The 24,407-nt window shown below is 26.2% G+C and overlaps 1 protein-coding gene across 1 annotated transcript in view; it reads left to right on the top strand.

Moving 5' to 3' along the window:
* The first annotated feature begins 645 nt into the window (after window positions 1-645).
* LOC123297652 (knirps-related protein-like) overlaps window positions 646-24,407 on the top strand; it is a 51,697-nt gene continuing 27,935 nt past the window's right edge. The window contains exon 1 of the mRNA XM_044879398.1: window positions 646-813. The gene's annotated coding sequence lies outside the window, so the exon portion shown is untranslated. The remainder of the gene's footprint in view (window positions 814-24,407) is intronic.

The raw sequence follows: 24,407 nt of genomic DNA, 5'->3' as shown, positions 1-24,407 counted from the left end.
CTATACAATAATATAATCAATACCTCTCTCTTTTACAAAGATCTTTCACAAAGAGTCAAATCTATATGCCGATTAGAAAAGGCTATCATTTACTTCTTACGGTATTCACCGTGTGCAACTAGATTTACAATTTTTTTTTCCATTCCACTGTCGGTATACTGTGTGCGGTATTGGAGTCTGCTTAAGAAGATCTGTACCATCTTTTTATTACCGTTTATTTCAACACTACACGGAAGGACTTTCAATCTGCCTATTAGTGACTCAGTGTGGATTATTGTGATAGTGAATTTTTTTTTTTTTTTTTGGGAAGTGCAATTTTTTTTTTTGGTTGAAAACTTGAAAAGTGATTTATTTGTGTCGCAGTGAAATTATTTCATGATCTTATTTTGATTATAGTAAAATTAACATATAAACGCTAATTATACCATCCGAGAGAAATGTGGTCGATATATTTTTTTGAACTACATCGTGAGGTCTAAGTGTTTAAATCAATATTGATTTAAAAGGAATCTCTTCTCAACCTGCAAATAAAATAAATATTGAATTGACCCAAAAAAATAGTTCTAAATAAACGTTTTTTGTTGGAAGTGTGAAAACGATATTTTTTTTAAAGTGCGTTTTTTTTATTTTGTTGTAAAAAAAGAATTATGTGTTGTAAAAATAACATTGTTGTAACAGTTTGTAAATTTAATACATAGCGGCGCCACCTACCATATTGAAAAAGGTGCTTTTTGATTTTTTTTAAATAGTGACTTTTTGTTAGACTTTGACGTTTTATGTTTGAGAAATTTATTTACGAGAACAAATATTAAGGTAAGTGAAAAAATCAGTTCATAATTTAGTTATTTGCTACTTGCGTCTCTTCTGAGGTTCGGAAAATGTTAATTAATACAGCACAGGAAAGAAATATTCAAATTTAAATTATATGCGAATCAAAATCAGTTGAAATATGGATTCGACGTTGAATTTATTTTAAATTCGAAAAATGGGATAGCGAACTGAAACTGTAATATATATATACTTTTTTCGTCTGCCGGAAGAATAATTTCTCTACTAAAAAACAGCAAATTATTAAAATGAGATTTTTTTTGTCTGCCATACAATTTTGTCATGCTATTTTTAAAGTTAAGCACAATGGTGTTAACGACTGAAATATTAACGAACACAAAAATCCCATCCAATCTTATTCTTCTTCGATAAACCTATCAGTCCATCTATCCGTCAGCAAGAAGGCGTACTTACCAAAAAGAAATATTAAGAATTATGTCCAAGGCTAAAAAGTAATTTTGGCGTTGGGTTCGGTCTCACAGTAGAAAACTTGATGGCTAAAACATATCCTTTTTTTCATTTCAATAATAAAGCCATTAATTATATCATTTGTCAATAAAATTCAGGAAAAAATTGGTTAGTTTTCCCTGTCATTTGTTTTAAAAATTGCGTACTGTGTAACAAAATAATTGAAACTTAAATTAAAAAAAACCTTTTTCAATACAACATATGTAAATAATTTTATAATGTGGCTATGGTTAAATGGGCATTGAATGCAAGAAGGTAAGCATTTTATTTATATATAAATGCTATGGATGACTTGATTTCTTGTTTATCAATTATTCAAAGAGTCGCGTGTCCTTAATGACAGTTGTAACAATGTTAATTACCCATTTGTACGGATAATTAGTTCGGTTAAATATAGACATATGTAGTACGTATTATATGTATTACTTAAGTTACTTTATTGAGTAATATTTTAAAAGTTACTTAAGAAAATTATATTAGCACATCGTAAATGAATGGTTATGAATTGTTTATGAGGAAACTAAGACATGTCTCTGATACATGCAGTAGGTATTTATTTTAAATTATTACTTTTCCTCATGCCATCATAATTTTTGTAAAAATATCCGTATAAAATGTGCAAAAATTACACTGATGTGTACGTTACAGCGATTGTAACAAAAATGTTTAAAATGTGATTTCAGTCAGCTTACGCTGAATAATTACAAAACATTATAAAATTATAATACTTATCCTAAACTTTGACTATGTTACATTGTCTTATAAATAAAATACATCGATATATTATAAATATGTGTGTAGAAATACTCTTATACCAAAAAGCCTTAATACTTCAATAGTCAAACAATGTTGAGCCAGCGCACTATCGAAAATGATGTGATTTAAAAGATATCGTCCGAGGATTTTTGTTTACAAGCTCAAAATTGATGAGTATTGATTTTTCTTATTAATTTTTAACAAGATACGGCACCTCCAAACTAGGAAGTGCCTGCGTTGTCCGATAAAAGGAAAATTACAATTTCACGAAAAACTGTTTTTTACTCGATTTTTAAATTCTTGGCACCATAAAAAAGTTACCTTCGTAGATACAGCGCGACATTTCACTAGCGTGCTTTCGAACTAGTTGTGTAAACTCTAAGTTAGTGAATGTTTATTTATTCATTTGAACCAAGTTCTAATATTATTCGCTGGTTTAAATTTTCCTAAGAACAATTTCTAGCTCAACCAATACTTGTAAAAATGTACGAAGAAATACACGAGGAAATGAACTTAAGGGAAATAAATTTTAGATAATATTGATGCAAACATTACCTACCATCTTTTTCTAAAATCCTAGTTAAAAGAGCCATTTTTCAATATATTATATAGTGCTCAATACTAAAATGTGCAGAATGTTGTAAAATTATAAATAAATGGCTCATCGAAATTTAAAAGCATATATACTGTTTCAACAACACTTGAGGTTGCCAAGAAAAATCATTTTTCCTTTATTTTTAAGCATGACGTATCTTGTTAATGTAAAACCTTGTAAAACTTTGTATAAATTGTTTTAGAAGATCGTTTAATTACAAGCCGATAACTCTTAAGATAAAGCATTTGTTATAAGTCAAAGTAGAAAGAGGTAGAATGAATCTCAATTGGTCTATCTCTCGATGTTTTAGCCTCTTTATAAGATCTGTATACGCATAATGAGGAGAAATATAAAATTTAAAATTGATATCAATGTAAATTACATCAAAAATTTAACCTAATTAAGTGTGATAATTAGATTAAACATTATTATTCAACTTGCCCTTGATTTAATTACACAAAATGTTAAACAGTAAATTAACAATAAACAATTGCACCACTGTGTGTTGTTTGTTGTTGAAGTGTGTGCATATTACCCACCATAACATCAACAATGAATTAATCATTTACAAAGAATTAAAACACCAAAACGTAATAAGAAGAAATAACTAACTTTAAGTATAGTCAATGTAGCCTATAAACACTGACTGCTACACGGCACACGATTTACAAATATTCATAAGAATAATAATATCTTTTTTTTATTCGCATTGTTACACAAGTAATTATTTCTTTTCTGCTTAAAAACTAACAAAAATTTCCCTTATATTGTTTTTCACAACAATAATATTATTTTTATCTTAAGTACAAATTTCATTTCAATGTCGCAGTACAACACAATATAATAATTATTATAAAATAATAAATATAATATAAATAAAAAAAAGTATTTTAAAGTTATTACATCATTTTTAAAATGTTTTAAAGTATATTTTATTTAAGTAAGTTCACTTAAGTGTATAATTGTTGCGTGTGTATGAATTTTAAATCTACAAATTAAAGTATAAATTTATTTAAACATTGTAAATAATATTGTATTATTGTTTGTAATATTAATGATTGTTGCTCTTGTTTTTAAAAGTGATATTTATTATTCAATACAATTCATGTAAATATAAAGGACATCTGTCTTTAATCGTTATTAGATTACACAACTTCACTCTTTGCTCCGATAAAATTTATGTCCATGCTATCAAATACAAAACGCATCAACGTATCATTCGTCAACTTATTTTTCGTCCAATTATTAATTTTAAATGTTAACTGATTCAAATATTGGTTAATTGGACGCCAATCTGAATATCCAACACTTTCGACATTACTCTCCAATTGTTACAATCGGATACATGTAAAAAACTGGCTACATTACTCAAAGGATTATTTTAAGAAACATGATTTAGTATTTATAATTTATTCTTCTTTCAATTAAGGCTATAAGTGCTTTTTTAAAACATGACTAGCACATTGTCTCAACCTTCTTAACGAGAATAATTTTTTACATTTTAAAGAATAGAAAAATTTTGGAAAACCACAAACTTTGGAGGTTGATTTGCGGTTTATACTATCACTGTAAACATGAAACTATATATTAGAAAAAAGAAATTTTTTCAACTGTTTTGCAGGATTAGTATTATTGGAGCGCATGGAAATAATTTAATCAATACACAATTTCATATCATTTACTTTTCCCGGCGCTCCCACCATAATATGATATTCAGTAGGTACGTAGCAAATAAATTAACTCTTGTGGGAGCTTTTCAAACTAATTTTTAGGGCAGAATTTAAAAGCACAAAACTTTCGATACAACTATCAGATGCACATGTTTTTAAAAAATTATCTCGGCAAAACTTTAGGTATATGTTATATTATATATAAATTAACCTTACCGAAAAGACACAAAATACCCTTTTTAATAAATTGCAAGGATTTAAAACTTACTAAGTTAAACACTAATTTTAAAAATTTAATGTTTAGCATAGCCGTCGGAATAATGAATGATTCCATATTTCAGTTTTGCAAGGCAAAGTATAGTCTAACTAACATTATAAACCGCAATTAATGAGAAATAGGACAACCGAAAATTAATCAGTGAAAGAAACCGATAAATGACCAAAATCAATATCATCGATATATCTCCGGAAATAAAAAAAATTTCAAAATCAATGTAAATTTCTACAAAATATTTATCATATTTTAGGTAAATGTGTTAATGACCTTACATTATGTTCAAAATAAAAATCCTTTAAGTGGTTTTTATAATAAATTCTACCTGTTTTTTTTTTTTTTTTTTCAAATAAATCACGTTTTTAAGAAAGAAAAAAGGCTCTTAAAATGAATATCATAAGACACTAAAAACAAACAAACACAGAAACACCTTTTTTAAGGTGATTTAATTTAATACCAAATTTTACTATTAATTCCACGTACAACAAAATGTTAAATTCAAAACACCCTTTTCTTAGTTTAAAAACCACTGTTAAGTGATTCAAGATTATTATCGTTATTTGAAATTCGTGCAACTTATTAATACGGAAATAAAGTTTTAAGTATTGAAATTAATATGATTCTATATCGATAAATTAGTTCAGGTTTTTTAAGCCTTCAAGTTTTAGTTCTTGATGGTAAATAAAGCTATTCTGTTTTATTAAGATTAAAAAAAGCTGTTCGCTTCTGAAAACGCTTTTTTACATATTCATTTTCAAGATTAATCAATTTATTAAATAATGCATATTTTATCGCTTTTCTTTGTGTAGTTTTCAACATATTTCTGATATAAATAAGTGAAACTTATATTTGTGTTATTTCTTGAAAAAAATTAAAAATGTTTTTTTCGACTTCTGACGGTATGTAAGCTTGAAATTAGTAGGTACTATCAATTATAGTGTTTCTGAAGTGAATAACTCTCTTTAATCACTATTTATTAACAATAAGTTCACGTATAATCTGTGGCTAGTGGCTAAAGATTTTTGTTGAAACAAATCGAATAAAATCTTAATAAGATCAATATTTGATATACTTTTAAGTTCAACAATAATTATTCTACATTACAATTTCTTTTCTCCCAGCAAACAGCTTATAAGTATATTTAAAGATATATACAATTTCAGTTTCTAATTAAAATATCTTTATTAAAATATATAATAATCTATTAACAATACAATATATATTAAAAAATAATCACGATTTGAAAAAAAAAAAAATATTGGTTCTCATGCCAACCTACAAAAAACAAAATAACTATAACAATAGTCAATTAATTATCTCATCTGCTATAGTAGGTACTTATAAAGGGTTCATCATTAAGAGTAGTAAAACTTTAAACTTGAATAAAACAATTTTCACATCCGATGTTGAGTAAAGCATGCTTATTTCTTGAACTTTTTTTTTAATCAAAACGAGTGTTCAGTTTAAGATGATTATCGTGTACTAAATGATTTTCATTGGCCAATATAAATCGACTATTCATCATTTGGTAAGAAGCTTAAAATTAACTGGTTCAAATAGTTATTACTAATTAGATAATACGCGAACTTTATTGAAATGTAAGATTTGGTCGTATGCACTCAAAAGTAAGCATAAACTATGACATTGGTGGTATTATTTATACGCGTCTCTGATTCAGAATATATAACACAAATTATTTTTGTTTAAATTTCTATCATTCTTAATGGAAAACCTTTTAAATACCTTTAAAAACGAAAACATATTTCTCGACTCATAATAATAATATTATTATTATTCGTTCATGTATTCACTTAATTTTCGTCCACAATTTATACAAAAAATCGTGCAAATCGCCGCAATATATACGGACTCTCTGTGCAAAAAAGGGAAAAAACCATACACATACATACATAGACATAAGTACTACAATAATTTAAATAAATTCATTTAAACTGAAACATGAATAAAACAAGTTAAGGTATATTACTTACCTTAGTCCAGTAACTTCAGATATGACGTCAAAATCGTTCAGTTTTGTTGGAACGTTTAATGTGGAACTATAAATGGCTGAAAAGTCATTTCGAGATATTGATGTGGCCAATTGGTAAACAAAATAGTTTGGACATTTAAGTTTTGATAAATGGACCATCTGATCAGGCAATCAGGTGGTGTAAATTCGAACCACCTGTTTAAATAGTACCAAGTTGAATTATCGCCAGTTGGCTGGATTTATTTGATTTGAATTTAAATATTTTTATTGGCCTTAAAAAAATGGTCAGTACAAGTATTGCCATCTGTTAGTCGAGATTGTAACTACTGAATTAGTGTCTTCATCTGATTCCGATTTGCACGAATTATTATCGCCAATTGTTGAGCCCAGTTATCAATAAATACAAATATTAGTAATGAACAATTTTCATCGTTACCAAAATAGAATTTCATCAGCTACCGGATTTTAAAAAAAAATTCCAAATTGTAACTTTCTACAGTTTTATTCAAATTAATACTTTCGTGATTCACTTTTCTGAAAAATTACAAAAAAAAATTATAAAAAAGTATTTTTCACTTCCCAACCAAAAAACCTCTATAAATAGTCACAATTACATTCGATAAGTTTAAGAGACTTTCTTTAAATTTTCAACTAAACTGAAAAATTTCTCAGATGAAGCTACTGGACTATTTTATATATTTGAATGTTTCTGTATTTTTAGCGGCGCGATATATTGTGTTAAATTGTTATCCATGATGGTTGCATGCTGATGCATCATATAATACTCTTCATTTCACATATATTTCTGCACGTAATGTATACAATTCATCATTAATATGCGTTTACGAATTATGAGATATTACGAAAAAAAAAATTAATTAGGGTAAAACGGGGGAAGATATCTCGCAAAAAAATACCTTCTAATAATATTTCTGCAAATGCTTCACTGCGTTTTCATTAAAGAATCTATTCGATATAAATTCTTCAATATTTTGATTCCTGATTCTTTGAAAATTTGAAATTTTTAAAAACAAACGATGTTAAAACGTTAAATGTCCATACATTCAATTCTTGTGTAATTAATGCATGTGAGAACTTTCAAACTAATTTTTCGGAAAGAATGTTTTCTAAAACCTTGCACTTAATAACTCGAGATTTCTTCTTTAAGCCGCTTATTGCCTTTTTGATAAAAAAAATGGATACATCTATTACAATTTTTTTCCCATATCAAACGACATGCAGATTAGCATTGACATCTCTATGTGTTTATGGGAATTAAACTACATCTTCCTCTAGTGATAAAAAACTTAAATACGCAAACATCAATAGTTAAACTATCTCACTAAATTATCATTTTATTGATTTGAGCTCTCTGTTAGATTTTTTCAGTTTTCAATTTCTTAGGTTTTTGCATCTTCGAAGTCAGCTTAGTAGACTAGAGAACCAAGTGTAAATATAAAACTGTTTACAATAGGAGACAACAACGGGCAAAAACAGTTGACACCATTTTACAATTTATAAAAGTATCTATTTCCTCTTTTATTAAATATCAAGGCTTTTTTTCTCGATCAGGCTTTCAAAATTTCCATTATATAACTCATGGACAAATATGTCAAACGTTCTTTATTCATAACCTTATGGTTTGTACATTCACCAGTCTATTGTGATAATCCTGAATACAAAATATTATATCTCAAATTTCATATTAGGAGACATCAACGTCCAATAAGACACTAAACCTGCTAAACCACAAACACAAGTATAAAATTAAACAACCCATTACTTTTATTGTTTATTTAGTTATGAAATTCAGACATTTCTTTTTTAATTCAAATAATAACTAAAATCAAAATTATAATAATGATATCAAAGACTACAAATTAATAGTTTTCTATTGTTTATTTTAGAGTTTTTAAATATATGTTACATACAGCATCAAAAACTTAATAATATCATAGTCTAGATATTACAAACAAACAAAAAATTCAGATATTATACTTATTTTATTTTTCATTATTTCAAATCTTATAGAAACAAAATGAATGTATCGTTACAGGGTGTATCAGAATAAGTGAGATGTATATGAGAATAGAAAATACAGAACTATATATTCCTGGAAAAATAAATCTTATCTTGGAAAAATATCGTGAGCAATGAATTTGTCAATTCTCAATGAAATTTCAAATGAAATTTACGCGGATTCATGAAAATTGATTCTGTGTTTTGATATTTTGCGAAGCCAAAAAAATTTTCATATAAATGTGTGCATAAACTTTTCAACTTATTACAATGAGCTGTAATACCAACTAAGGTTATCGTCTAAAATACCGCCGTAGGTATAGCAAACGCCTTTCAGTTTACGTAATAAATAAATTTTTCAATTCAAGCTTATGTCGAAAACTACGTTTGATATTGAAAAGTTTTATTTTACGAAGAGTTCTAACATAATTATTTGTTTCAACTTTTCTTTGATAGGTTCTCTTAAACTAAAGAAAGTAGTAACTATATGTGAAACAAATGAATAATAAAAAGATACCAATGCCTAAATAAGACACAAACCCAATAAAGAGTCTCTAATATAAAGAAAGATTTCAATTATATGTACAAGATGGATGGAATGGATAATAATAAGATACAAAATCTAATAACTAATCTCAACACAGAACTTTTAAAATAATTTCATTCTTATTTAAGAATATTTTTGTCTAATTTTTTTATTCTTATTAAAATAAGAGTTATTCTCAGGAGAAATAAGCCATTGCAATTCAATTTTAGGTTTGGCTATATAGAAAAGCGTAGAAAATGAGGCTAAGTCTGGCTATATCCTTTAAATTACCATGAATATTAAACCGATTCGGCTGAAAATGGTGGCATTGTTCTAAATCTAAAAAAATTTGCTTGTAAAACATTGGTTATATTCTTGGAACAGCTACAGTTGGAACTATTCTTTTTGAATTATAAGGAACAGAAATAGTAATTATTTGTAAAATTTAAAAAAGAACCCGTAAATATTTTCTTTAATTTCCAAAATTTTTATTAAAGGTAAAAAAATTGGTGATATTCTTGGAACAACTACAGTTGGAACTATTCTTTGAATTATAAGGAACAGAAATAATTAATATTTGTAAAATTTAAAGAAGAGCCCGTAAATATTTTCTTTAATTTTCAAAATTTTAAAGTTAAAAAAACCATATTAAGAATTGGTGGAAAACATCGCTCGGCTAATATCAAACCCTTTAATTCGCGGCTGAATTAATATCCTACAAATGAATCATTAAGTCTTTGTTTCATGTCTTATGTTTTCATTCTATTTTAGTATCCCTACTTTGTTACACTCTGTATAGAATATAAAGAAGTGATACTACACTTAGTAATTTTCACAAAATCACGACAATATACCACACAATTAATACATAAAATAATAGTAATAATACTTTATAATCGTTAAAAATGAGTGTATATCTCTCACTCAAATAGTTATTAAAATGAAAGATAAATATATATTTATATATTATTATCTTTGTTTAATATATATACTTAATGATTATATTATAGATGGTATTGTATTATATTTATATATAGCAAAGTTTATTAATATCTATAATATGTGCAGTATAGGTATTATTGAAGTTTATATGTGATTGTATACACATTAAAAATATTATAAATACTGGGTGGTGCATAAAAATATATAAAGTAAAGCGAAGTTACATCAAATTATGTTATTCTTATTATAAAACCACCAGGAAATATTATATTTCAAAATTATCAATCCAAAATAACAAATCAACGAGAAAAAGAGTTGATACTTAATCGACATTCGTATAAACCGCGTAAGCAAAAAGAGAGAGTTTAAATTAAAACTTCTGAACCGCTTTGGGATGTAGAAGCCACTGACAGATAAACCCAAGCGCGCTCTATATCTGGATTTATTTTTGATATTCTTCGTTTTGATGTGAAAGTTATTTGCAGTCAAACGGAAAAATGGAATGATGATTGTGTCTGATTAGCGGGATTCAAAACAATTATGTTCCATTTGAACGACTTCGGGCTTTAAATGACTTGCTTGCCTTATTTGAAAAACCCAAACACATAAAACTTTCTTCGTATATACTTGAAAAAATAACCACTGCGCGAAGGTTTAAAAAAAATAAACTCAAAACTACGATGTTTTCACGTTTAAAATATTCAGAAAATTGAAATCACTTTTTTCGTTTTATTTTAGTTAAGATTTTTTCGAAGGGCTCTAAGCTTGTATTAAAGTCAAATAGGTGACTAAAAGAATACATTTTTTTATTTTTTTATCTCAAATTTTTTGCTTAGTAAGCTTTCTTACCACCTTGTAAGTACATATACAAATATTATATATATGTATATATACACTATTTAAAATACATATAAGTGTTACATGTTCTAAGCGTTTATGAAATGTGTGGGAAAATCGAGAGAGAATGTAGGACTCCGCCCCCGAACTAATAATAATAACAACACACTCAAACGTATATAAAGGAGAAATATATATAACTTCTTAACCTTATGCATACATACATACGTACACACGGCGTAATTCTGAATACGAATAGGTCTAGGGTCGGGTGTCTAGTATTTGACAGCCATTTCAGAACAAGTTGTATGAAAAACTTTTTCGTCTACGAAAATTTTCGTAGCTATTGAGAACGATATTTGAATAAGAATATAATGTAGTTAAAAAAGAAACAAGTGAAATTTACAAAAATTAAAAAACCCCCGATTTATTTTGTAGACAAACGCGATTTATTCGTTGTAAGCTGATTTTTGGAAACTTCGCTATAAAAGGTTCTCTATCAAGTCGGCTCGACCGTTTAGGGGCTACGATACCACTTAGAAACACACGGATGCACAGACAAACACTTTAAACTGATAACACTCCTTCTTGAATCATTATCAATGTGATGGTCAAGGACATCAGATGAGATAAAAAGGTTACTAAGAGAGCTATCATTTTTTGGGACAAATTTTTGAAAATATTTTAATTGAAATTAAAATATTTGAGTTGAGTTTGTTCTTTTGAATTATTGTTTTGAATTACCTAATTATTTAACCATTTCACTTTTCAAAATGAATTGAGCCAGATTGATTTGACCATTCATTTCCACAGTAATTATATATATGGTAAAATTGTAATACATGCCTTTTCCAAACAGAATCTGAATCCCTCTCCGTTTGACTCTCCGTTAAATTACCTTTCAAATGAAACCAAAAAAATTAAAATCGGTTCACCCGTTTAGGCGCTACGATGTCACAGACACACACATGGCGGTCAAACTTATAATACCACTTTTTTTAGTTCGGGAGTCAAAAATCTGTAGTTCAAATAAAATTTTTTCAAGTCACGTTAAAAGAGAAATCTATGGCTTTAAAAATTTATATGGATGAAAAAATTTGTCAAATATGGCCTTAGCAACAAGCCAACCAATTCTCAGACTATCTGAAATGACTGTCAAATCTGACATCTGGCTCTAGACCTTAAAACTAAAATAGTATGTGTATGAAGAATCATCTCTTTAAAAAAAATAAAACTATATAATATTGTTGGATTTATTATTTAAACTGGCCGTAACCGTCCGTATTTATTATACCTGTAATAATATTATGCGCATTGCTTGCGCGACTCTTTTTATTCATGTATTCTTGTTGTTGTTTAACTGTTGTACACGGTATGGTCAATTTGTTCGTAATTATCACGTATTGTTATATTTTAGTATCCATAAATATACAATTGTATACATATATGTAAGTATGTATGATGAACAAACAAAATCTTGCGAAAGTATTCAATACAGAATTGAATCGATATCCTAACATCCAATAATCTGGTATGGAATGGCACACGGTCTATATATATATATATATGTATGTATTGTTAGGTTCTGGACGGCATTGCCTTCTTAATTGTGGTTCTAACAAACTAAATCAATCATATTATTATTATTAAGTAATAATATTTTATTAATGTAAATATCACCTAATTTTAGTGTTGTAAAACAAAAGTATATTTTTGATTATTTAGTTATAGTCAGTAAAATTAATATTTAATATTTTATTTGCATGTCACATTTTGACCTAAAAGTTTTTATATTTAAAGCCTCACTAAATGATCAGAAAATATACAGTAATTAAACGACTTTAACAGACAGGCCTATATGTACACTTGAGACAGTTGGTTCTCATTTACGTCAATGCATACCAGTGAACATTTATAAAATAAATCGAAACAAATAAATAACATAAGAAATATCAATAGAAGAATATCAGTGTTTAATTTGTCTATTTCGAATTAATCCTCAAAAAGTCTTGCCTTATAAAATATTAAGACTAGTGGCGACAGCCTCCTAGTACTCGCAACATTTGGGTCCTTAACAATATAAACGTATAACACATTAACGCTTCCACTTACCTAACCGGTCGAAAAAACTAAGCTGACTAAGCTAAATTTTTTAAGCGGTTAGATAATCAGATTGTATGACTCAACTCTAATCAAATAACAATTTTGTTGCTTTTCAAAAAATCGCCATGAATCAATGTATTTTTTTTTTTTTTTTTGTAATGACAAAAGCTCAAGCAATTTTAGCATATTGTGGGGATATAATTTCGTTTTCAATTTTCTGTATCATTTTATTAAAAATCAGTAGTATCTACTTCAATTTCAAAATAAAATATTTCTCATAAAAAACTTATTAATAATGTAAATTCCTCATTTTTAATAAAAAAAGATATCAATGCTAGATAAGACAGAAAACCCAGTAACTCTTTGTAGTTTTAAATTTAATTATAGTGGTGCCACATGTTAGTGACAGTTAGAACTAATAACTTCCAAGTACGTATTCAAAAGTAATTTTACATCAGCTATGCCAAAAAGTCCAAAAATAGAAATTTACCTATGACAATTTAAATATATATTTTATTTTATTTATATTTTCGCTAATTAACGCATTTTTAGTCCTAAATGATCAATTAATTGCCTAATATCACAAGCAATTAAATCTAAAAATATAATCTATATTTTTTTAATAATGCCTTTAAGCAAAATTTCAAACTAAATTCTTTCTAATTAATCCCAAATAATTTAATCTTGCTTTTCACTACACAAAACAAAAAACAATAAAGCACAATATTTGCAGGCTTGTAACTTTGTTATTCTATACTTTTGGACTCTACAAGAGTAAATAAGGGAACTTGAAGTTGTGTTACTCCCATATAAGCTAAGACTCGAATCCCCTCTAATTTCAGGACGTTTCATATCCATATGATTTTTCGTTCTAATATATTTATTATTCTTTTAGTACACTCTTAAAAAAGATGACATTTGCAAATAACATAAGAATTTCCGTTTAAATTCTTAAATATATTTTTATATGATGTTAAACTAAAAATGATAACTTTTTATAAAATATATCACAAATTTATTTTTAATTTCTTCTTTTAAAATTACAAGATCTTTTTTCTAGAATTAACATAATAGTGTTATTTTAATGTTAAATTCATTTTATTTTTGAGTGTTTCTAAGAATTTTTACCTAAGCAATTATTGATTTACAAGAATTAGATCATATTATAAATGTATTTATTTTTTATATGAAATAAAAATAAACCACAAAAATTAGCTTCACATCCTAGCATTAATTATTTCATAACATGTATTAATGTCACTGTAAGTGATGATCTACAAACATATGTGAGTCACATTAGTTGAACTTTGTTATATCTAATTTACTCTTATATGTGAAATAAATATTGCAGGTAAATTTTGAATACGAAGAAATCTGCTGATACATATGTATAATTATTTTTATATAATCTGGTAGTGAGTAATAATTTTATTATTGCATTTAGTATAAGTTAAAAAAATGACTATATTTTGTCGGTTTACATCATACAAAAATTTGGGAATTCTTCCAATTTCAGATCATAATTTAATTTCAATTATTAATTTTTTGGGTTTATACATTTACTGCATTAAATAAGCAGATACGTTAAACATAAGACGTTAATTTTGCAGTAAAATCAATGAGAAACAGATGAAAACTTTAAACAAGTGCCTGATGTGCAGGATTGCAAATAATAAAATCAGAATTTCAGCCACTAAAAAAATCAAATATAAAATGTCTTTATTTTCCATTCAGTATTTTTGATTCATAAACAGTACCTTTTAGGAACGATTAATTATTTATGTTTAACTATTAATCCAAAACTCGACTTTATACTCAATCAGAGAATTTTAAGAATAACATAATTACTTTTAATTATTTTATTATATCAATAAGAATAATTGTTAAATTGTATCAATATTTAATTATTATTATTAATGATAATAATAATAACAAAATCTAGACGTCCTTGCTATTTAAAAATAATAATTTGACAATTAAACAACTAATATCTCTCATTTATTAAAAAAACAAAGGTAACCTAAAACAACAGCAAAAAAATTTAAAACAAAAGTCATAAATTGAAATACCATTTTTAATAATTTCCTTCAAAAAATTATTATTTGAAAAAAACTAAAATAAAATAATTATATTCTCATATAAGTAAATATATAACTCTAAATAATTTATTATTAATTGACCGAGAGTCCATAATAATATGAAATTATATGACTCTTTTATCTGCTGAATGGAGAATTGATTACGGGTAGTTTAGTATAAAGAAAGTTAAGGGTTTATCCGTGGTTCGTGGGGCGAATTTATGAATTTTTTTTTTATTACTTTTAATCTGAACTACAATATTAAAAAATTATTAAAAGTTCACTACTTGAAAAATGGCAGACAATTTGCAACTGTTATAAGGACTGAAAAATAGTTTTATTTTTTACAAATGCGCTCCATTTTCCGACGCTTGAAAACGTTCTTCCATGTTTTTAAAGTATTTTGTTGCATGCATTTTGTTTAAAAATAGTTAAAATCTGAATTTTTTGTGTTATCAAACTAAATTTTTCAATCCATCAAAAGGCAGTAAAAAAAATAGATGGAAACTTCGCTTCATTATAAGCTCACGGTCTCTAATATATAAATATGATATAAATTAATTAATGTGTTAAAACTTATTAAAAAATCGTTACTTATTTGCGGTTATTATTAATTATTTAACCAAAAAATAATATTAAATGTAATAAAAAAAATATAAAACTTATACTCATATATGTATTTTTAATTTGTTTATTTCTTATTAAAGGTATTTAGGTATTTATGAAATAATTACTAATTATTATTTATTTTTATTTCTAATTTATTTTTGGTGTTATATTAAAAATAACAAGACTGTTTAATAATTATATTATAAACAAGGTGAATATTTTATATCATAAAAATATTTTAATGTATAAAAAAACCAAGATACAGAAACAAAGAGATATGGTACTTAAAGTGATATTTTGTGTATGGACGTGCTAATGGAATATAAAATCCCAATGTTTCCAATAATCAAGACTCTACTGTACTTACAATTATATACCTTTTTATAATTATTTTTCAAAAGTGTTTTAGTTAAATTTAAATACAGAGGCATGACCAAAAAAAATTTTTGAAATTTTACAAATAATCTATTTCCCTATTATCCTTGAAGTTTATCTTTCAAGTATGTTGATTAACAGGCACAAAAATTTAAAGACATTACAAACAAGTATAATTAGATATCCGCGTTAAAAATCGTGTTCCTCCATAGATTTCGGAGATTTTTTTGGTTATAATCGAACAGAAAACCGAAAACAAGTAGACATATCGATCTACATCAATGTAGTCTTTAAGACTTCTAATAATAATAAAATTGGAAAATTTATATAAATCCATTAAAACGATCTGAACAATTTTATAACATTGTAAGACATAATTATCACAAAATGAATAATAATAATCTGATATTTTAATAATTTCAGTGATATTATAATATTTCTGACTTTTTTCAATTAACATACATCTGTCTTTGTTATTTCAAAGGAATTAAAACTCGTTTCATCACACTTACTGCGCTGACTGGTGAGATATTCAACACATCTTATTAGCAAAGTGATAAATCCGGGTTTTTTTATAATACTTTATTTTAATTTATTTTTAATAATGATTTTTGTGGTTTATGATTAGATAGAATTTATTTTATTTATTTATTTATTTATTTTTTTTACTTTTTTTTTTTTTTGTTTAAAAGAAGTAAAAATTAAATTTAATGCAAATCTTTTTTTTTAAAGTTCTCTAATGACATCATCTTCAAATAAGGAAATATTTTATTCTCTTTACTTATTTTATAAATTATTAAAAATAAATGTGCATGTATAAAGGGCATTTTAATATACTTACGTCGCCATTTTGCTGTATTTATACATTTTTTTAATGATTTCCAGAACATTTTAAATTACAAAATTAGGTGTTATTTTTTTTATTATTCTTTAATAGAAATTTTAATAGAAAAAAAAAACAAGCTTGTAAAATTTTTTAATAGATTTGTGATTATTATATTCAATTATTGAATAATTTTTCATATTTCAAATATTTTTTACTTGATTACACAAAAACTATAAATAAAATTCTAATTAAATTCTATGAAAACAAATAAAGTTTTTATCAAAATTATTTTCGGACGTTGAAATTTCGAAACGACTGAATGTGACCTTATTAGGAGAAGAGCTTACTAAAAACACAAGATTCGAAAACAAAAAGATCGAAGAAAGGCGAGATGCAGATCAAACAGGTGGAATTCTTTGTATAAGTTCGTTTCCCCGAGACCTTAACAGACGAAAGAGAATCAATACGTAACCAATTTTTAGTAGCATGAAGCGATACCGCATGCTATCCAGATTTTTTGAAATAAATACGATCTTCCTTTACATTAAAATTAAATAAATTTAAAATATTTAAAAAAATTAAAAATGGAAATAGATAATCGAATGTAATTTAACTTAAACTCATGATGAACAAATTATGCAACCGTGATCGTACATCCTTCTAAAAATTTTTACTGTTCATAAACAAGCAATAAAAGTACATAATTTCTTTATTAAAGATCCACAATTTCAAATCCATACATTATTATAGAATAGGGGGATTGGACACTGGAATTCCAATGCAATTTGGAATGGTTTTATTTAAATTTTATTACATCAATCAGGACTAAATAGTAATAAATTACAGAAATTGCAAAAGTAATAAAGTACTTTTACATGCATATTTTTTTTCAGTCCTGAATTAACAAATAAATAACAAAATTTCGAATAACAAAATGAATAACAAAAAAATTTCGCCCTAATTCATTATAGATAGTGTTGTGGCAGCGCCCATATGCCCTGGCCTATTAATAAATATAGGTTAAAATAACTTATATATTACTTACATTTAATTTTATCGGATTGAGTCATCTATATTAAATATAAATACAGGCTATCTAATTTCATTAAGGTATTGTAATAGACAGGCGATATTATTTGATAAGCTAATAATATTATAGTATCGTGTGTGGTTTCTTTTTAAGTCTTTCGTTTCGAATAGCTAACATGTGCATGAGTGCAAAAGAATATGATTTTTTTCTTTTTGTAATTTTTTTCTATATTATTTATTAAAAATACCACGCCCACATTTAAATCATAAAATTGATGAGAAAAACTTGTACTATTATTAATAATTTATTAAATATTTTATATAAGGTTTAAAATTTTATATTTTATTCAATTTAATCGTTATTTAATTAAATTAAGCAATTAAAAACAATTTTAACTTCTTATTTATTAATAAATAGTGCATCGTCACTATAATGGCGGTTGGATTTCTTTTTTCCAATTATTTTTTCTAATAAAATTATATTAATTTCATTTTTTTATCCCGTATGTAATATGCGGGTTTATCAAAAAGTTTTTTAATAGATTTCGTCCCTTAATTTGCCTACGTCAAATCGCTAAGCTTGTATTAAAAAAGTATAGTCAATATAAAAGAGATTATAAGTCATTTCCGTTTGTAATAGCATTAATAGCAGATTGGCAACTTTAGTTTCAATATTTGCAAGATGCAAATAACAATGTTTAAGCAAAGACTACATGATATGTGTAACGAGCATTTCAGCGATATAGCTATTCATTGTGTGATTCCAACCATAGTGCGAAATCCACTTTTAAAGCATGGAAGCGGTGAGAAAAACCATATACAAATTATAAAAAAAATTTATGTAACTCTCCTACGTCTTCATAATTACACTTCTTGAAAAATTTGCCAGATTTCAAAAATTTAAGACAATTTTGTACCTCACACTTGAATTTTACAATTGCGTTTTCTACTTTATTTTCGTGAAATTCTAATTTTTAAAATAAAATAATTCTAGCAAAACGCGTCTAGTCGATGGTTGATGGTGATTGATTATTATGTTAATTATTACCAGGGTAAGAATCCCATACCATACTAATTTTTTTGCTTGCAACCTACGTTCTCTATCATATATTATTCAAGCTTCAAACGTGAATTTTTCGTAAACAAGTTTCAAAAAAAACGTTCTGGTTTTCGTTACTAGTACACTGCTCTTCTTTCTCGCATGCCAAATATCTGGAATAATTTGCTAAAGAAAATACATGAAGTATAATAGTTTATTTGCAATTAAATTCGTTTAAAGTGTCCGATCAAATTTTATTTTCAGAAATTACTAAAAACCATCATATACAGTTGCAAAACTATGTAATAAACAGCTTTCGTTCTCAATATCTGGTTTTAAACAAAACAAGAGTTTCTTCAATTCATTTTTATGATTTTTTTTATTTGCAATTTTTTTTAACTAGTTGAAATTGCACTGTATCGTAAACTTGATTTAAATTATAAGACGATAAACATCTGCACAGTTCAAAAGGGCACAAACAGTGTGTGTTTGAAATCAAACGAATGAATTATGGAAAAAAAGTAATCACAAAAAAAAATCAATAATTACTCCAACAACGTAAGTTAAAAGAACTTCACAAAATATATAAAATGTGCACAATAAAAATAAAATGATAATAAATACTAAATACCTTATCTCAGCTGTTTCAAAAACAGCAATGTTTTTTTTTTTAAATCAACATAAATATATGAAACAAATGATAGACAAGTGAAATTATGTTTATATCTTCGAAAAAGCAGTTTAATATAGAAGGCTCGTGTAACTTCCATGTGGAGTTGCATCGGTGCTTTGCATCGAGATTACCTGTCAATAACTTAACACAAAATACCTACTGACATTGAGTATATGACCTTAGCAGTTAAACACGCAGTAAAATCATAAATAAATAAATAAATATCTAAACAATACACCAATAAAATTCTAAGGATCAAAAAATTGATCACATTCAGTCAGTAATTAGAAATCTGAATTTAAGCGGTTATTTTCAAGGCCACCACTCAAGAACTTGGCATTCTATGAAAGTTCTTATAGCCGGGAATTCTCTTAGGTCAACCTGGAAACTTTTTATTGTGCCACGACGAAAATTGATACTCGTTGAAAATTGATACAATTTATTTGGGTCATGGTGACTGTCATTCCATTCTTTCGAACACTTGGTTAGCGAATTTTCAGTTTCGAACACTTGGTTAGTGAACTTTTATTCAATCTTCTTATTTGAATATCGTCCTCAACGGATATTCAACATTTTTAATAATTTTTCTGGCGCCCTGAAATAAAAGTCACTATGACAATTTCAAGAGAGGATAAGTTTTTCATAAAATGGATTAGCCATTTGCCGATATTGTTAATCTAAGTTCCTATTTATGTTACTCCATTACGAAAAAGAAAACAACACAAAAAGTATGGATGATAATCGACACCAAATTTGAATTTTCCATATGGTTAGTTAATAAATTAAGGTTAAATAACGCATAGAGGTTAAAAACCATTCATAATATTAACCCAGGACGTCGTATATTTTTATTTGTAATAATATTAAACTTCTCTGATTTTAAGCAGTTGATAAATTTTTATTAACTAGGGTAATACTGTTGGGTATCACATGAACTTATCGAAGATATGGCATCCTTGTGGTTGTTTGTTTTTAATTGACACATGTTTTACAGAATAATAATAATTTTATCATAAATATTCTTGTTACCTCTGTCATCTAATGACGGTGAACTATAAAATTTCATTGGTTATCACTATTTTAGTATCATCGATGTGGTATCAAAATGTCTTCCATAAGAACAAGATTGTATACATAATTTCATCTTGTCTTTCATTCAGTTTCTATACTTTTATATAATTTAAAAATTGATTTTTTTTTCTGTATTTCCTTATCTGTAACATTAATTGAAATAATTTATTGTTTTGAATTCAGAGAAGTTTTGTTCAATTGTTGAATCTTTAATACTTGAATCATTACCTTAAAATAAAGAACGGCTAGTTTTCATAAAACGAGAATCTTAGATAAATAATCAAATATTACGAAAATTTTAGTGTTTTTTGGAATATTTCATTATTCAAAGACTGGATAACTATTTCTAGGGGATTAGAGATAGTTTATTATCTTTTTATATTAATAGGAATCTCTATGAAGATGCGGTATGGTGTTTATGGTATGCACGACAAGAGGGCGAATAACTCAATATCACGCCAACCGATTTCGTTATTTTTTTTTTAGTAACAAATTAGTTAGTGTACTTCACATTCACTAAAAATCACAAAAAAAAAATTTTAACAAAAAGAAATCCGACTTCAAAAGACAAATTTTTCCAAAAAAAATTACTATGCACTAAAAAGTACAAAAATAACGATAATATAATGTAGTTAAAATTATTGTTATTTTTGGAGTCGGTGTCGGCCAAACTAATGTAACAAACTTTTCTATAAGAGTTGTTTTCTTGGCTGACACCGACTCCAAAAATAACAATATTTTTAACTAAATATAGTTATATTATCGTTATTTTTTTACTTTTTAGTGCATATTAATTTGTTTTGGAAAAATTTTTCTTTTGAAGTCGGTTTTCTTTTTATTCACAGATTTTTTAATAATATAAAGACTTTTCCATGTGAAGGTTTTCATGACAACTAAAACTTTACTTGATTAGCGTGTTTTATAAATGACTTTAGATAAGACATTTTCATTAAATTTCATTTGTCACTAAACAAATTTATTTTGTTAGTGTGAGTTCGGTATTTTTGTCTCGAAAAATCAATTTCCTATTATAAAACTTCCGATGTTCATGAAATTTTACCAATCATTTTAAAATGAAATAGAAGTTTTCACAACAAGATTATAGTAAAGAAGCCCTGCAAAGAACAAAGCAAGGTAAAACTTTGTTAAAAACAAGTACCTATGAATTTGTTAGCCTTATTTAGTTCGTCTTTACATAATAATTAAAAAATATTTTAAATTTTGATTAAGAATATTTTAATTGAAAAAATTGGAATATATACGATTTATTTTAGAAGTGAAAGGAGTTTATATTTTAAACCTACAACTAGCTAGGCTCTTACTTACCTACTATCTGCTAAACAAAAATTATTTATTATAATTATTAAATCATATGAAGTAATTAAATTGTTAATTAACACTTTAACCAATTATCATCATTATTACTAACATTTTGATATTACAAATTTAAAAATGATGTTTTTATTATCCAAAACCATTACATTTTAGGTCATACTATATAAAGATTGTATGCACTATTACTGTTGTTTAGATTAAATTCATTTGATTGAAGTGTAAATTGAGTTCAATATGTGTTTTTGTGTAACCGACTTCAAAAACATACCGCACTTCCATTATCTTGACAATTTTCGAACAAAAATTTTTTTGTAAAAAGCCAAAAAATGGCTCCTCTTTTTAGCATTGCATTTTTTTAAAGAGATGTTTTATCATTTAGTTTTTACAGAAGTTTAAAATTGCATTCTTTTACGTCAATGCAGTGACGAAAGTAGCATATGTGCTCACTTAATTCAAAAATTCTAACGATGTTTGGAAATATTTTGGAATTATTACGGCTACGTTTGTAAAAAAATATCACTCTAGTTGTAAGTTAGTTTAAAGTGACTCAATTGATAGTTTTTTCAGTATTTAATAAAATTAGGCAAATATTTCATACGACATTTCAAAAATAAATAAACTTAGGGAAAATTTGGGGACGACCTGCGTAACAAAATGAAAATTTCAGGATCTTAATCTCATTTGAAGATCTCAGATCTTATGCAAATTTCTTTTGTGACACCATTTCCGTGTTTATTTCAGAATCAAATTTCATTTCTTTAGCCGCTTGTAACCTTATACCTATTCTTTTTAAATACTAAGTTTTATCAAATAATTTAGTCAGTAAACATGGCAAAATACACCAAATAGCAACTATTTCGAAAAATGGGAAGTTTTACACAACAGAATTTTTTGATAAGACTCATAATTCCATTCAAGCATGATTGTATTCAACAACACCAATTATTTATTATCAATTGAAGACAATCTGTCAATTGATTTATTTCTAGAAAAAAATAAAAATAAAAAGAAGTATTTTTGAGATTTATTTGAAGTCGGCTCTATAAAAAGAAAAAGTATTTTGATGATATTAAAATCAATTTATATCACATATGAATACCATACATACATACAAGAACAACCAACAATAAACTTCAATCTAATTTAATTACTTTTTTAATTATTTTTAAAAGCTTCCAATATAATGATAATTGATAAGTTCTTAAGTAATAAATAATGTAAATACGTATACATATACATGTTCTTATTTTTATATAATGTACATTATGTTTTGTAATTATACTGAAATGAAATATATTTTTAGAATGTTCCATTTCTGATAAGAATATAGATAATGAGAAAATGACGTTCAAAATTTAAATTAAACTAATTTTTAAATGAACAATAAAACCGTGCCGTACGTATTTAGTTCTTTTTTTGTAATGCATTCCATAGTTTCAAACTTCGAGATTTTACGATCAAAATAACCTTATTAAGAGATTTTAATGCTTAAAAAGACTATATCGATCGATAGAAAAAAGAATTGTATTTGAAACAAGTGAAAACAAACAATTTACTAAGTTAATAAATACATAAAACCATGTATAGACAGTGTTGATTGCTCTGTCACATTACACATACACACATGTCACACATATATAACTGATATTCCCATATAATACATACTATACAATTAACGCATAATTTGCGCTTTCACGGGTAAACAGTGATGTTTACGAAAAAATCTTGCAAACAAAAGTTGTTTATTTTTTTATAAGGAACATTTTCTACATTTAAACTTATGTTCTATCTCTAACGGTTTACAAGATGGTTCCTACGGACTCAAGACCCAATTGACTTATGTTGTTCATTTACGAACTGGGCCTCACTTTTTACGTCCTAAGCACTCATAAAAATTTTAGTTTGATATCTCTTTTCGTTTTTGAGTTATCGTGATGACAGACAGATTGAAATGGACTTATTTCGATTTTCGTCGATCGCCAAATTAGGCAAGATAATTAAAATATTTTCCTAATCAAAACGCAACTCGCATTCTTGACTGAAATTATTCCTTAAAATACCTAGATTAGTAGTTTATGCACAAAACATACATGTTTTCAGTCAGTTGGGAAAAAAATGTTTTATTTTTTAATATTCACATAGAACCAACAGTTATTATAGCGGTATTCAGAGTAAACACTAAAAAAAAAACACAACAAGAAACACGGTAAAATTAAAATTGACAATTGGTTTTCACTTTTCCTTGATAAATTTCTGCATGATCATTTTTAATCTAAAGTAACTTAAATACACAAATGACTTAAGTAACAAAACATATTACCATTGATAAAAGTTAATGTTTTTATTATTACATTTTTTTAAAAC

The sequence above is a fragment of the Chrysoperla carnea genome, chromosome 4 (assembly GCF_905475395.1).
Source record: "Chrysoperla carnea chromosome 4, inChrCarn1.1, whole genome shotgun sequence".
NCBI classification, from domain to species: domain Eukaryota; kingdom Metazoa; phylum Arthropoda; class Insecta; order Neuroptera; family Chrysopidae; genus Chrysoperla; species Chrysoperla carnea.
Note: the sequence above shows the minus strand (reverse complement) of the source record. Positions and strands in the feature narration are given on the sequence as shown.